The sequence below is a fragment of the Bubalus kerabau genome, chromosome 15, assembly GCF_029407905.1.
Source record: "Bubalus kerabau isolate K-KA32 ecotype Philippines breed swamp buffalo chromosome 15, PCC_UOA_SB_1v2, whole genome shotgun sequence".
In the NCBI taxonomy this organism is placed as follows: domain Eukaryota; kingdom Metazoa; phylum Chordata; class Mammalia; order Artiodactyla; family Bovidae; genus Bubalus; species Bubalus kerabau.
Genome location: NC_073638.1, coordinates 34,817,414 through 34,833,802, shown reverse-complemented (window position 1 = coordinate 34,833,802; position 16,389 = coordinate 34,817,414). Strand labels below are relative to the sequence as shown.

The window sequence follows — 16,389 nt, the reverse complement described above, 5'->3', positions numbered from 1 at the left end:
CATTCATTGGATGCAGTTGACACTGCTTACCCTGCCATTCAAGGCCCTACATATTTACCTCTAGTCTACTGTCCTGAGTGACAGTACATAAGAAATATTTCTCTTATTTCTCTTACATGTTACCCCTTATGCAATTCCCATGCACTCTACAATCCAGCCACAAAGATGTACTGCTCTCTCTATGCCTTGGCTCAAACTGCTTAAAATTATTTTCCAGCTTTTTGTCTGGAAAACCCAGATGCCACCTTGTCCAGGAAGTCTTCCCAATTTACCAAGAAACATGACTGTCTTGTCTGAGTTCTCATGGCATCTTTCACTTGCCTCTAATGCAGCATTTATATTGACTTCTATTTTAACTCTTGGAGTTCTCCTTTCTTGGCTAAATCATGATCTCCTTCAGAGTAGAAATAATGTCTGAGTCATCTTCATATAACCATTCTGTTGTTGTTCAGTGGCTCAGTTGTGTCTGATTCTTTGCAACCCCATGAACTGCAGCATGTCAGGCTCTCCTGTCCTTCACCATCTTCCCAAGCTCACTCAAACTCATGTCCACTGAGTCATTGATGCCATCCAACCATCTCATCCTCTGTTGTCCCCTTCTCCTCCTGCCTTCAGTCTTTCCCAGCATCAGGCTCTTTTCCAATGAGTCAGTTCTTCACATCAGGTGGACAAAGTACTGGAGCTTCAGCTTCAGCATCAGTCCTTCCAATGACTATTCAGGATTGATTTCTTTTAGGATTGACTGGTTGGATCTCCTTGCAGTCCAAGGGACTCTCAAGAGTCTTCTTCAACACCACAGTTCAAAAGCATCAATTGTTTGGCACTCAGCCTTCTTTATGGTCCAACTCTCACATCCATACAAGACTACTGGAAAAACCATAGCTTTGACTACATGGACCTTTGTTGGCAAAGTAATGTTCTGTCTAGGTTTGTCACAGCTTTTCTTCCAAGGAGCAAGCATCTTTTAATTTCATGGCTGCAGTCACCATCTGCAGTGATTTTGGAGCCCATGAAATAGCCTATCACTGTTTTCATTCTGTTCAGTTCAGTCACTCAGTTGTGTCCGACTCTTTGCGACCCCATGAATAGCAGCATGCCAGGCCTCCCTGTCCATCACCACCTCCCGGAGTTCACCCAAACTCATGTCCATCGAGTTGGTGATGCCATCCAGCCATCTCATCCTCTGTCATCCCCTTCTCCTCCTGCCCCCAATCCCTCCCAGCATCAGAGTCTTTTCCAATGAGTCAACTCTTCTCATGAGCTGTAGCCCAGGGCTTAATGGGTGATGAAAACCTTTTGATGTTTAACTAATTGATTCTATATCAAGTATTGTGGCTGCCTTCCTGAAACTAAGTCAATATTAGATTTCCCTATGCTGATTGGAGGATCCTGGGTACCAGTCTAGTTGACCCCAGATAGAACATAGGCAGAGCAAATCTTTCCAAAATGGGTGTTTTTACTAGCATAAGCAATACTATGAACATCTTTGTGCATAACAGCAACCAGACTACCTGATTTTCTCAGGGAAAGGATAAGCCCCAAGAGTGGGATAAGCCTTCTTTGCAGGTCCTCTTGGCTTCCCAAGTGGTGCAGTGGTAAAGAATCCACCTGCTAATTCAGGAGATGCAAGAGAAACAGGTTTGATCACTGGGCTTGAGAAGATCCCCTGGAGCAGGAAATGCCAAGCCACTCCAGTATTCTTGCCTGGAGAATTCCATGGACAGAGAAGCCTGGCAGACTATGGTCCATGGGGTCACAAAGAGCCAGACTGGACTGAGCAAACAATCACACACACTCACATGCACTTGGAAACCTACCCTGGATCATACCACCAACCAGCGATTACAGGTGTCACATCTTATTAAACAGTCACAGAATATGGTGCCAAGAAGACCTGGGGACATGATGGAATGATTCTACACCACTGTGGGTGAGAAAGCATGGCTCAGGAAAGGAGAGCAGCTCATCCAAGATTGTTCAAGAACATGACCGACTAAGCCAAGTCTAAGGACCAGGGTTTCCCAAGTGCCATGCCTTGCTCTTGCTTCCGGCATCTCATGCCTTCTTTGGAATAACAAGCAATTAACAATCTCCTGAGGGTAAGGCTCTCATGATGTACTCTGCATATAAGTTAAATAAGCAGGGTGACAACATACAGCCTTGACGGACTCCTTTTCCTATTTGGAACCAATCTGTTGTTCCATGTCCAGTTCTAACTGTTGCTTCCTGACCTGCATACAAATTTCTCAGAGGCAGGTCAGGTGGTCTGGTATTCCCATCTCTTTCAGAATTTTCCACAGTTTATTGTGATCCACACAGTCAAAGGCTTTGGCATAGTCGTTAAAGCAGAAATAGATGTTTTTCTGGAACTCTCTTGCTTTTTCGATGATCCAGAGGATGTTGGCAATTTGATCTCTGGTTCCTCTGCCTTTTCTAAAACCAGCTTGAACATCTGGAAGTTCACAGTTCATGTATTGCTGAAGCCTGGCTTGGAGAATTTTGAGCATTACTTTACTAGCGTGTGAGATGAGTGCAATTGTGCGGTAGTTTGAGCATTCTTTGGCATTGCCTTTCTTTGGGATTGGAATGAAAACGGACCTTTTCCAGTCCTGTGGCCACTGCTGAGTTTTCCAAATTTGCTGGCATATTGAGTGCAGCACTTTCACAGCATCATCTTTCAGGATTTGGAATAGCTCAACTGGAATTCCATCACCTCCACTAGCTTTGTTCATAGTGATGCTTTCTAAGGCCCACTTGACTTCACATTCCAGGATGTCTGGCTCTAGGTCAGTGATCACACCATCGTGATTATCTTGGTCGTGAAGATCTTTTTTGTACAGTTCTTCTGTGTATTCTTGCCACCTCTGCTTAATATCTTCTGCTTCTGTTAGGTCCATACCATTTCTGTCCTTTATCAAGCCCATCTTTGCATGAAATGTTCTCTTGGTATCTCTAATTTTCTTGAAGAGATCTCTAATCTTTCCCATTCTGTTGTTTTCCTCTATTTCTTTGCATTGATCGCTGAAGAAGGCTTTCTTTCTTTTCTTTTCTTTTTTTTTTTTTTTGCTTCATATAAATTTTATTGATATTCTGATACTTAAAAAGTAATTTTAACTTTATTTTTTAAATTTAATTTTATTTTTTAATGTTACAATATTGTATTGGTTTTGCCATATGAGGAAGGCTTTCTTATCTCTTCTTGCTATTCTTTGGAACTCTGCATTCAGATGCTTATACGTTTCCTTTTCTCCTTTGCTTTTCACTTCTCTTCTTTTCACAGCTATTTGTAAGGCCTCCTCAGACAGCCATTTTGCTTTTTTGCATTTCTTTTCCATGGGGATGGTCTTGATCCCTGTCTCCTGTACAATGTCATGAACCTTGGTCCATAGTTCATCAGGCACTCTATCTATCAGATCTAGGCCCTTAAATCTATTTCTCACTTCCACTGTATAATCATAAGGGATTTTATTTAGGTCATACCTGAATGGTCTAGTGGTTTCCCCCACTTTCTTCAATTTCAGTTTGAAGTTGGCAATAAGGAGTTCATGGTCTGAGCCACAGTTAGCTCCCAGTCTTGTTTTTGCTGACTGTATAGAGCTTCTCCATCTTTGGCTGCAAAGAACATAATCAATCTGATTTCAGTGTTGACCATCTGGTGATGTCCATGTGTAGAGTCTTCTCTTGTGTTGTTGGAAGAGGGTGTTTGCTATGACCAGTGCATTTTCTTGGCAAGACTCTATTAGTCTTTGCCCTGCTTCATTCCATATTCCAAGGCCAAATTTGCCTGTTACTCCAGGTGTTTCTTGACTTCCTACTTTTGCATTCCAGTCCCCTATAATGAAAAGGACATCTTTTGGGGGTGTTAGTTCTAAAAGGTCATGTAGGTCTTCACAGAACCATTCAACTTCAGCTTCTTCAGCATTACTGGTTGGGGCATAGACTTGGATTACTGTGATATTGAATGGTTTGCCTTGGAAACGAACAGAGATCATTCTGTCATTTTTGAGATTGCATCCAAGTACTGCATTTTGGACTTTTTTGTTGACCATGATGGCTACTCCATTTCTTCTGAGGGATTCCTGCCCACAGTAGATATAATGGTCATCTGAGTTAAATTCACCCATTCCAGTCCATTTTAGTTCACTGATTCCTAGAATGTCGATGTTCACTCTTGCCATCTCTTATTTGACCACTTCCAATTTGCCTTGATTCATGGACCTGACATTCCAGGTTCCTATGCCACATTGCTCTTTACAGCATCAGACCTTGCTTCTATCACCAGTCACATCCACAACTGGGTATTGTTTTTGCTTTGGCTCCATCCCTTCATTCTTTCTGGAGTTATTTCTCCACTGATCTCCAGTAGCATATTGGGCACCTACTGACCTGGGGAGTTCCTCTTTCAGTATCCTATCATTTTGCCTTTTCATACGTTCATGGGGTTCTCAAGGCAAGAATACTGAAGTGTGGTTTGCCATTCCCTTCTCCAGTGGGCCACATTCTGTCAGACCATGACCCACCTGTCTTGGGTGGTCCCATGGGCATGGCTTAGTTTCATTGAGTTAGACAAGGCTGTGGTCCTATTGTGATTAGATTGACTAGTTTTCTGTGAGTATGGTTTCAGTGTGTCTGCCCTCTGATGCCCTCTTGCAACACCTACCGTCTTACTTGGGTTTCTCTTACCTTGGACGTGGGATATCAGAGTACATCATGAGAAACGCTGGGCTGGAAGAAGCACAAGCTGGAATCAAGATTGCCGGGAGAAATCTCAATAACCTCAGATATGCAGATGACACCACCCTTATGGCAGAAAGTGAAGAGGAACTCAAAAGCCTCTTGATGAAAGTGAAAGTGGAGAGTGAAAAAGTTGGCTTAAAGCTCAACATTCAGAAAACGAAGATCATGGCATCTGGGCCCATCACTTCATGGGAAATAGATGGGGAAACAGTGGAAACAGTGTCAGACTTTATTTTTGGGGGCTCCAAAATCACTCCAGATGGTGACTGCAGCCATGAAATAAAAAACGCTTACTCCTTGGAAGAAAAGTTATGACCAACCTAGATAGCATACTCAAAAGCAGAGACATTACTTTGCCAACAAAGGTCTGTCTAGTCAAGGCTATGGTTTTTCCAGTGGTCATGTATGGATGTGAGAGTTGGACTGTGAAGAAGGCTGAGCACCGAAGAATTGATGCTTTTCAAGTGTGGTGTTGGAGAAGACTCTTGAGAGTCCCTTGGACTGCAAGGAGATCCAATCAGTCCATTCTAAAGGAGATCAGCCCTGGAATTTCTTTGGAAGGAATGATGCTAAAGCTGAAACTCCAGTACTTTGGCCATCTCATGTGAAGAGTTGACTCATTGGAAAAGACTCTGAGGCTGGGAGGGATTGGGGGCAGGAGGAGAAGGGGACAACAGAGGATGAAATGGCTGGATGGCATCACTGACTCGATGGACGTGAGTCTGAGTGAACTCTGGGAGTTGGTGATGGACAGGGAGGCCTGGCGTGCTGCGATTCATGGGGTTGCAAAGAGTCGGACATGACTGAGCGGCTGAACTGAACTGAACTGAACTGAATGGTCTGTAGTGGACTCTATCTCATTGTTGTTTTAATTTGCAATTCCCTGGGCTTCCCTAGTGACTCAGTGGCAAAGAACCTGCCTGCCAATGCAGGAGATATGGGTTTGATCCCAGGGTTGTGAAGATTTCCCTGGAGAAAGAAACGGCAATCCACTCCAGTATTCTTGCCTGGGAAATCACTTGCCAAAGTGATTTCCAAAATGTTCCATTTTTTTTAAGCTTTGGAGTTTGACATTTCACATTTATATTTGTAATCCAAACAGAGTTGATTTTGTGTATAGTATGAGGTGGAGGGGTTCAGCATCATGTTTTTCTCTATGGATATCCAACTGACCCAGCACTGTTTACTGAGAATATTATCACTTCCCTGTGGCACTGCAGTGGCATCTTTGTCATCAATCAGGTGTCCGTGGATATGCCTGTCTGCTCGCATATATCTATTTTATTCTTCACCACAACTCTTTCTGAGGTGAGGGGTCTGCACTCAGGACTCCTGCCTCTCCTGCTCAGCAGATATCTGGCCTGAGACTGGCTGTAAGTTGGGAAACTTCTGTCTTTGGAGCTAATCCTGTAGGCTTTGTAATCTGGCAGATCTGCATTTCAGTCTCTGTTGTTCAGTTGCTCAGTCGTGTTCAGCTCTTTGCGACCCCATGGACTGCAGCCCACCAGGCTTCCCTATCCTTCACCATCTCCCAGAGTTTGCTCAAGCTCATGTCTATTAAGTCAGTGATGCCATCCAACCATCTCCCCATCTGTCATGCCCTTCTCTTGCTTTCTAATCTTTCCCAGCATCAAGGACTTTTCAGTCTTTGTTGTGCGGCTTGAAACAAGTTGGTTGATTTCTTTGAACCTATTTACAAATGTGTAAAATGAAGATAAGAATAACACAATGGCTCGATATTGAGAAGCTTAGATAATTAAATGTTTATTATTACTGTTGTTGTTATTACTATGTATTATCTTAAGAATGATGAAGAGAGGACAGGGTGATTCCACTGCATCCTTTAAGTGCCTCAGTCCCACCTGCTATTCCCTCTGCTATTCCTGTCTCCTTGGGGAAGCACCTAGTTACTGCCCTTGTGAGGACAGGGGAATGGAAGAGGTTGTGAAGGTGTGCTTCCTCGGAGGAGCCAACTGTTTCCTATCCTCAAGGGTTCTTCTTTCCCAGAGCCTTCACTTTTTCTTGCAACCATCTTTAGCCTTACCCTCAGTTCAATTCAGTTCAGTTCAGTTGCTCAGTCGTGTCCGACTCTTTGCGACCCCATGAATTGCAGCATGCCAGGCCTCCCTGTCCATCACCAACTCCTGGAGTTCACTCAGACTCACGTCCATCGAGTCAGTGATGCCATCCAGCCATCTCATCCTCTGTCATCCCCTTCTCCTCCTGCCCCCAATCCCTCCCAGAATCAGTCTTTTCCAATGAGTCAACTCTTCACATGAGATGGCCAAAGTACTGGAGTTTCAGCTTTAGCATCATTCCTTCCAAAGAAATCCCAGGGCTGATCTCCTTCAGAATGGACTGGTTGGATCTCCTTGCAGTCCAAGGGACTCTCAAGAGTCTTCTCCAACACCACACTTCAAAAGCATCAATTCTTCAGCGCTCAGCCTTCTTCAGTCCAACTCTCACATCCGTACATGACCACTGGAAAAACCATAGCCTTGACTAGACAGACCTTTGTTGGCAAAGTAATGTCTCTGCTTTTGAATAATAACTTTGGTTATTATTTGGTCATAACTTTCCTTCCAAGGAGTAAGCGTCTTTTAATTTCATGGCTGCAGTCACCATCTGGAGTGATTTTGGAGCCCCCAAAAATAAAGTCTGACACTGTTTCCACTGTTTCCCCATCTATTTCCCATGAAGTGATGGGACCAGATGCCATGATCTTCATTTTCTGAATGTTGAGCTTTAGGCCAACTTTTTCACTCTCCACTTTCACTTTCATCAAAAGCTTTTCAAAAGCATCAGAAGGCCCCAAATCCTAAACATGGATAATACCAAATGCTGACAAGAATGTGGAGCAACAGGAACTTTCATTCATTGCTGATGGGAGTACAAAATGGTACAGACAGTTTGAAAGACAGTCTGGTAGTTTTTTATAAAACTAAATGTATTCATACCATACGATCTAGCAATCAATCACACTTGGTATATACCCCAAAGAGTTGAAAACTTATGTCTGCACAGAAAAATTGCACATGGATGTTTATAAGTAGCTTTATTCATTTACCAAAATGAAAGTAACCAAGATATTCTTCAACTGATAGATAAACTGTGGGATATCCAGATAAAGGAGTATTATCCAGCACTAAAAAGCAAATGAGCTATCAAGCCAGGAAAAGACATGGAGGAAACTTAATGGTATATTAGTAAGTGAGAGAAGCCAATTTCAAAAGGCTACATACAATACTGCATTCTAGAAAAGGCAAAACTATAGAGATAATAAAAAGCTCAGTGTTTGCAGGGATGAAGAGGAGGGAGAGATGAATAGGCAGAGCATAGTGGATTTTCAGGGCTGTGAAACTCTTCTGTATGATACTATGATGGCGAATACATGTCATCATACATCTGTGCACAGCCATAGTATCTACAACACCAAACGTGAGCCCTAATGTAAACTATAGACTTTAGGTGATAATTATGTGTCAATGTAGATTTACTGATTATAACAGATGCACCACTCTGGTGCAGGGTGTTGATAGTGGAGAGGGTGCTTATGTGTAGGGGCAGGGGGTTTTAGGAACTTCCTGTACTTGCCACTCCATTTTGGTGAGAAATTACAACTGCTCTAAAAAAAAAAAAAAAAGCCTTAAAGGTGACCCACAGACTGCAAGGGGCTATTGCAACACAAATACCCAACAAAGCACGCATATAAAAACTCTTGAAAATCAATGAGGGAAAAAAAGACAAAGTAATTTAAAAAAATTCACCAAAACTTGAGTAGATACTTCTCAAAAAAAATTATTTCCAAGTGGCCAGTAAATGTATGAAATGGTGCTCAGCTTCACTAGTTCTTAAGGAAATGCAAATTAAACCTATCACACAATATCACATGCATTCCATTACATGACTAAAAGGAAAATGACAGAAAATCCCAAGATTTGGTAAGGATGCGAAAGCCAGGACTCTGTGAACTGCTAATGGGAATGTAAATTGGTAGAATCATTTTGGAAAATTGATTTGCAGTATGTATCAAAGATAAACATATGGACAGCCTAAGGTCCAGCAATTGCACTCTTCAGTATATGCCCAGCAGAAATGCTTATATACATTTATCCAAAGATAGACCAGAATGTTCATAACAGCACCATTCATAGCAGACAAAAATTGGAACCCACCAGAAGTGTCTACCAAGAGTACAGTGGGTAAGTAAATTGTGAGACACCACAGAATACAACAGTGAGAATAAACAAGTTACACCTACACACAGCAACAAGAATAAATCTCGTAAACACAATTTTCAGTGAAAGAAGCCAGAAATAAAAGTATACTGCATGGTGTCATTCACGAATTTCAAATCCAGGCAAAAGCCTTTGTAGTGATGGGACATTTCTGTGTCCTGATTGTGATGGTGCTTACATGTATGTGATAAAATTTTATAGAACTATATACCGAACAAAGGTGTACATAAACCTGGTGAAAGCTGACTAGATCTGTAGCTAAGTTTCTATCATTGTATACTGATGTCAGTTTCCTGGTTTTGATAATATACTATAGTTCTGTGATATATTATTGGGGAAGCCGAGTAAAAAATATGCAGGAATTCTCTGTACTACCTTTCCAGCTTAGGAGTCTAAGATTGTTTAAAAAAAATTTTTTTTAAACAGATAAAATCAATGGTGCAAGAAGTCAGGAGAGTAATTTCCCATTGGGGAGTCAGAGTGACTGGGAGGGGTCATAGGATCTTCTGCAAACTGTAATGGTTTGTTTCTTAATATAGGGGGTAACTACACAGACATGTTCATTTTATGAAAATTCATCAATTTGTACATTTATGTGTATTTTTTTCTATGTATACTATACTTCAATAAAAAGGTTTTAAAAAATATATATTTTTAAAAAACAATGATAGGAGCTCGGCCCAGTGTCCAGCACACTATAGGAGCCTAGGAAGAGTGTTTCTCTGTCTGTGGTTTTCTCCTGCCTAACTCTCCTGTCAGGTTCTAATTTGTGTTGTCCCTACTGTGGTCACGCCCAGGTGAGCAGAGTTCATAAAGAAGGTCCCTTAACCCATACACTCCAAGACTAGGAACTCCAGGCAGATATTAGGGAATAACAAGACCTTCTGGCAGGACAAATACACTGCAGTGCAAAGTCTCAGGTGCCTCCACTCAGGACTGAGCACCATGAAGAAGACTTATTGTAAACACTGGGCACATAATTTTACTAATAACCAATAACTGGTTTATTGGTTAAAACAAAAATACACCTCCTGAAAAAAGAACCCTGAAAATCTAAAACAAATCTTTACAGTATAATAATCAAACAATATTCTAATGCTGTGAAGAATTCTATACAAATTACAAAGGGTATACTCTGGTTTTGCAATGCCTCTGCGTGGGAGAGGGTTCAGCTATTTGAGCTTTTTTAATAAGCTGTGTTACACTCGCAACTGATGCTGCTTCCCATAGTTCCTCAAAAGACTTTAATTTTTTCTAATTTGGAGAAAGAATATTCTTCCAAAGTCAAAAGGCATAAAAATTGTTCAGACTGCAGATTACATTTCAGAAAATCAGGTGCTTAGACTGTAATATTTTGCAGTAACCATCTTAGCAAATTCAGGCTTATTTTTTGTCATTTAGCATTTAATGATTTTACACAAAGCAGCTTTCTTAATACTTCTGAAGGATCACTTGAGAAGTCCTTTTACACTGTTAGTGTGCCTGCTACAGTGGATTTTTCACCCAGTTTTAGTGGGTTTGGAGTAACACATGCAAACAAAGCTGGACTTTGCCTCTGGAAGTATTTGGTCTCAATAGGCGGCCAGTGTATCAATTACAGGATGAAAAATGATGAACTATAATCCTTTCCTCTAAAAAATCTGCAGATCAGAGAACCATCATATGCTCTGCAGCAGATGACACAAAAATGTTTAAAGTATCCTTTCAACCAAGAGAGTTTCACTATGTGGGAAACATGATTTAGAACAGTTGAGTTTTGCATAGGCTTTAAGACAATGCCATTGGCCACTGTACACTTTAGTAATAACTGGATTACGATTTATGCATCACAGGTCAGATACGCAAGAAAATATACTTCTGTTTATTACTCTCTAAGCATTTTTTTTTCTTAATTCAAAGTTCCCTAACAAATGCAGGTAGGAGAAAAACTGTACTCCAACTCTTCTAGTTAAAAAATTCTGTGGGTAAGTTCTCTCTGTGGTAGTTACTCAGTCCTTCAAGGTGCTCCACACTCACTCCTCGGTCTCTGCTCCCTGAGTGCTACAGGGACCCCCGGAGGAGAGAGGTCTCTAGTCTGGCTTCTGCTGGGTAAAGGGGAGCTCAACCCACCAGGCTTCTGGACATAAACCTCATCCATTGCTGAGGTGCCTATGACTGGACATCTTGCAGTCTGTGCTCAGCACAGGCAAATAACTCAGTGATTGATTTCTGGGAGACGATTGTTTTCTCCAGCTTCAGATGCTACCTGGACCTCCAGTTTGGGGCTGCTAACCACAGCGTCTTGTCGTGGGATCCTCATGCCTCCTCACAATGGGGGAGTCCTTGTGTCTCCACACCATGACCGCCAATCCTCAGTTCTCAGCCACCTTCTCTGTTTGCCAGAGACCTGTAGAGGCTTTGGGATCTCTTTTATAGCATGTGAAGACCACTTCAGGCTACCAGTCCAGATACGGCTTACAGTCAGATGGTGAGCATGGGAGAAAGTGCAACAGTGGCACGAAAGCCTGCATTTCCTGATCTAGGTGGTAGATAAGTATTTCCTCTGCAGCATCTTTCATCTTCCTTCTCTATATCCCTGGGCTAAGGCAGCACCCTGATCTTACGTTATCTTTTCCTAGCAATTGAAGGACTCTCGGCTTCCCCCTCCAGTCTGACAGAGCTTCTCTTACATCATCCTCTCCTCCTACCCCACTCCAGCCCTCCAACCGCAAGGTTGATGGTGGGAATGCTATAGGGCACAAGCCCGAACCACTTGGTATTACTGTGTGTGTGTACACATACACATATATATAATCCCTGACACATGATTCTGCAGATTTCCATATACTTTCAGCTAACAAGCAACCAAGTCTCAAAGGACCAACAGATACTGACACAGTGGTCTAGCTGTATCAATGTTCATACAAGCTTCCAGATTCTTCTTGCAAAGAGCCCGCAATGACCAGTTCACATAGGACCTTCCAATATACTGACCAGGTATATGTATATTATTTTTGCACATGAAAATGATTGCATAGGATAACCTAACCCTAAGATTTTAGAGTTGGATGAGGGAATGGCAATCCACTCCAGTATTCTTGCCTGGAGAATCTCATGGACAGAGAAGCTTGGAGGGCTACAGTCCATGGGATTGCAGAGTCAGACACGACTGAGCGACTAATGCAATATAAGATTTTGGAGTAATAAATACAGGTGAAACATACTTTGACAAAGTCTGAATTCCAAAAGCTGGATTTGACCAATACAGCAATTTCCTGTACCCTTTAAAAAAAACCCACTGGTGTTTTTATTTTTATCAGAACAATGCATTGTGCTTTCATAGCTGCTTAACAAAGTAAGGACTAGGAGGATAGTTATTAAGTGTTATTGGACAATTGACAGAATGTTGTATTAATGGAATGGTGCAAAGATATACCTTAATACACCTTAGATCTTACTTTCTCTGTTGTTTAATTGTTGCACATCATGATACTGTAGTCAAGTGTTTGAAACCAGATTCTTCCTCTTGTATTTGAATCCTATGCAAGTATGCATAGGATTCTTCCTTTGCTAATGCTTTAATGTTCATTTTAAAACGCTTTAGAGTATTTAATAGCCACAGCCAATATTCTTGCCCCTCCTGAATCACATCGTTCTCTCAGAGCGCTGATCTTAATGCAGTGTCTTAATACCTCCTCCTCCCTGTCTTGAGCCTCTGGTCTACACATGAAGACTCTGCCTGCCACTCACAAACAACAGGTCCAGGTAGGACCAGCCACTGAGGTTGTCCACATCCAGGAAAATAAGAGCTGCATCCATGAGATCACTGACCACCATCCAGGTCTGCCCGGTGGCTGATCTTTGGACAGTATCCTTAACCACTTAGGACTGGGTCTTTATTATTCTACAAGTTTCCTTCTCTCCAAATGTACAATATAAATAGCTAATACTTGTTAAGAATGTATTATGTGCCAAATATTTTATATTCATTATCTCCTTTAATCCTCATAACATGTAGATACTATGTACTGTGTGTGTTAGTCGCATACACACACACACACATAGTCGTAGATACTATGTACTGTGTGTGTGTTTGTGTGTGTGTGTGTGTTAGTCTGACTCTTTGGGACCCCATGGACTGTAGCCCGCCAGGCTCCTCTGTCCATGAAATTCTCTAGACAAGAATACTGGAGTGGGTTACCATTCCGTTCTCCAAGTATGTATTACTACTACCCCTATCTTCTATCTGTGGAAAGTGAGGCTCAAAAAACTTAAGTAACCCATCTGAAATCACACAGCCAGCAAATTATATTTGAACCCATCTAACTGTAATGCTCTCAGCTATTAAATTTAAGGCATACAAAAGTCAAATCGTTGGTCTATAATCATAAAGCTAAGACGAGTCTAATCTGGAATTCAAATCCAGAGCTCATGTATCTCCAATCCTTACTTCCTCACTCTACAGGACGGGGAGCAGGCATTTTAAAGTAGGTTTATTAGAGTTGCATAAATGCAGAAGATCATAGCAGGACTTACGAGCCTTTAAGTAGAAATCATTTCAAAGGTGTGTGAGAGCAGGATTCTTCCCACGGACTGGCTGGTGGGACTTACCAACCAGAAAAGGAGATCTTTGGTGAGCACATGGTGGATTCGACCAATGAAAGCTGCATATTGTGAGGAGTGGGTGGTGGATCTGACCAATCAGTAACTTCAAAAAGGGCCCTAGTCAGTGACACTGACAAATCGAGGAGTCACAGCTAGACCTGCATCTCTGAGCTGGGAACGTTCTCCTTGGAAAGGTAATCTGACTTCCAAAATGGCTAAAGGCCACTCTGGGCTCTGACTGGCGCCAGGGTTCCAGGAAACAGGTCGGAGGCCACTCCCGCGCCAGCAGTAACTGCCAGCGCGCCTTTGCTCATAGATTAGCCATGAGGTCAACCGTTTCAGTGACTCACCTCGTGAAAATGAGGCGGCAGTGTCAGGCCTTACTGTTTCTCTGTAAGCATTTAAATTGATTTTTACAGCTGGTTAAATTCTCCCCTTTGTTTTTATACAGAGGCTTAGGATGTGGCTGGATATCAGCTCCAAAGACATTACCAGGTAAAACAGTCCCCCACTTCATGCAAGATGGGAGCCTCTGGGACCAGTGAAACTGGCTCACTGAAACTGGCCAGGTAGTGATCTACCTGAGACAGCTCCACTGGTGAGAGCTTGGGGAGACCCACCACCGAGGACTGAGGGACCTCCCTAACTAGAGACAGAGACAGCCCCATCCTGAAACATCCTGCTCGGTGATGACTCCACCCATTGCCCCAAATTGAAATCACGTGTCTCTGCCAGGTGATGCCTCCCATTTGGACAGAAATTTCAAGAGCTCCTGGAATTTTATATATGGAGAATCTCCATGAAAGGAGATCCTCCTGTGTTCATTTTCTGTTCAAAGTTCTTTCTTCCTTTGCCACCATATTCCCTACCCGATCCCTGCACACAAACCAATTCACACAGCCTTCCGGGCATCACACCAGGTTAGTTTGGATCACTCTGAAAGCAGAACAAGCAAGGCAAGGATTTGATGGAGGTGGTCTACTCAGAAAGTGACCCCAGGAAGAAGTGTGGAGGAGGAAGAGCGAACCAGGGAAATAGGAAAAGCCAAGATGAAGGTGTGTTTCCTTGAGGTCTGTAGGCATAGAAGGCTCAGGTCCACTGGAACCTCTGAGAAGGTGGCAGATGCCTCACAGAAGGGTCCACCTGACGGATGATAGCTGGAGTCTTTGTCTCCGCCCCCCCCCCCCGCCCCTCACTGATTGGGAAGTTGTTCCTGGGAAGTTAACTCCCTTACGCTTCCAGGTAGCATTTGCAGGCTGTGAGCAAGCTTGTGTGGTGTAGGAGATAACCCTGAATCAGAATCAGAAAGACTCTGGCTCTGCTTGAGGGAGGACATTGAGAATGAGAATAGTTTCACATAGGTCTGTCCTCTTTGGCTGTGACTGAAATCAGAGGCCGGCCAGGCGCTGGCGGAGCAGACAACACTGGCTGCTCACCCTGACTGCAGCCTCCTGAACAATGGTACAAACTCGGAGGGAAAGCAACAGGGAACTAAAGTCAAAAGGAACAAGAAATGTGAACCCAAACTGAAGTATGGAGTACCTCACACTTCTACCCAAAAGGCATTGGAGAGAAACATACGACTTTTGAACTCTAAATATTTGGGTTCAAATCTACTTAGTAAATTAGTGACATTAGGTATGCTACCTGACGGCTTTAAGCCTCAGTTTCCCCAAATATATGATAGCTATAAAAATACTTACCTTATAAAAAACAGTGATGTGCAAAGCCCTTGGGAGGTAGCAAACCCTTTCTCAACATATGGCAGCTCTTGCCAAAGAGCCAGCATGTTTTCCACACCCTCAGCCACCTCGAAGCCCCAGATCATCTCTGAGGGAAGGAGGCTATTTCACCTTCTCTAGACAGGAGCTGCCTGACATCCTGGGGCTTTGAAGGCCGAGACCAGATAGCTCTATGGTCTCTGCTGTCCTCACCCTCAGAACCTCAACAAAACCACTTCTTGTCTTAGATATTTGGTTCAAATCATTTAGGAGGAACAAGGGAAGCAGGTGTGAGTGAGATATGTAAAATCTGGGTATTTAAAAAATGAAATTATGTGGGAAAGAGCAGTCTTTAGGAAACTAGTTGTCTTTTTTCTCAACTACTAAAGAAAAAGTTCAAACTGTCCTCTATAAAATTTTCTGTTTCATGGTCTAGGTGTCCATACTTTGGGATGTAATAACCTTTGGGTGAACATGATAATCAGCAAACTCAGATTCCAGAGATGAGTGTTCCTATGTGTCAGATCCATCCATCTGTGTTCCTCAATTATGCTGAAAAGTGTTACATCTATAAAATACATTTTTAAAACATATTGCTCTTATATCAATTATTTCCGTATTTTTATTCCCACTATTCCCTAAATTTCCAAATTCCAATGACCTGAAATTGGACTTCTTTAATCTGGATTAAAAGGATCATGTGCTTTGGTTCAAAACTTCCCTCCCCTGATCTCCTCTGCCTGGTGTCTGGGGTTGGATGGGAGCACCCATATCAGACTCCATCACCCAGACAATGGTCTGCAGAAACACTACTTCAGGAGGAGCCAGGGAAAGAGCCTGGACTATAACCAAAGGGATCAGAGCTGTAGGTAAGCTCTTCCATGGACAGGTTGTGTGACCTTGTGCAGGTGACTCGCATCTCTGGGCCCCCAGTTCCTGTTCTTTAAGATAAGGCACTTAGACAAGAGGTTCTCTGAGAATAAGTGGATATGATCCTTGGGGGCCTAGGCAGAGGTCCCTGGATAGCTGGGATTTCGTGAGCTCCGCCATGGCGTCCCTGGTTTGGCTAGGGGCTCCCGCAGGGCAGGATCACATTGCCCCAGATTCCA

The 16,389-nt window shown here is 42.7% G+C and overlaps 1 long non-coding RNA gene across 1 annotated transcript; it reads left to right on the top strand.

Annotated features, from left to right (window-relative positions):
* Positions 1–13,662: 13,662 nt before the first annotated feature.
* LOC129628273 (uncharacterized) lies at positions 13,663–16,039 on the top strand. The gene is made up of 3 exons (XR_008702752.1): positions 13,663–13,753; positions 14,011–14,054; positions 15,717–16,039. It is a non-coding gene; the product is annotated as an uncharacterized LOC129628273 (long non-coding RNA).
* Positions 16,040–16,389: the final 350 nt, after the last annotated feature.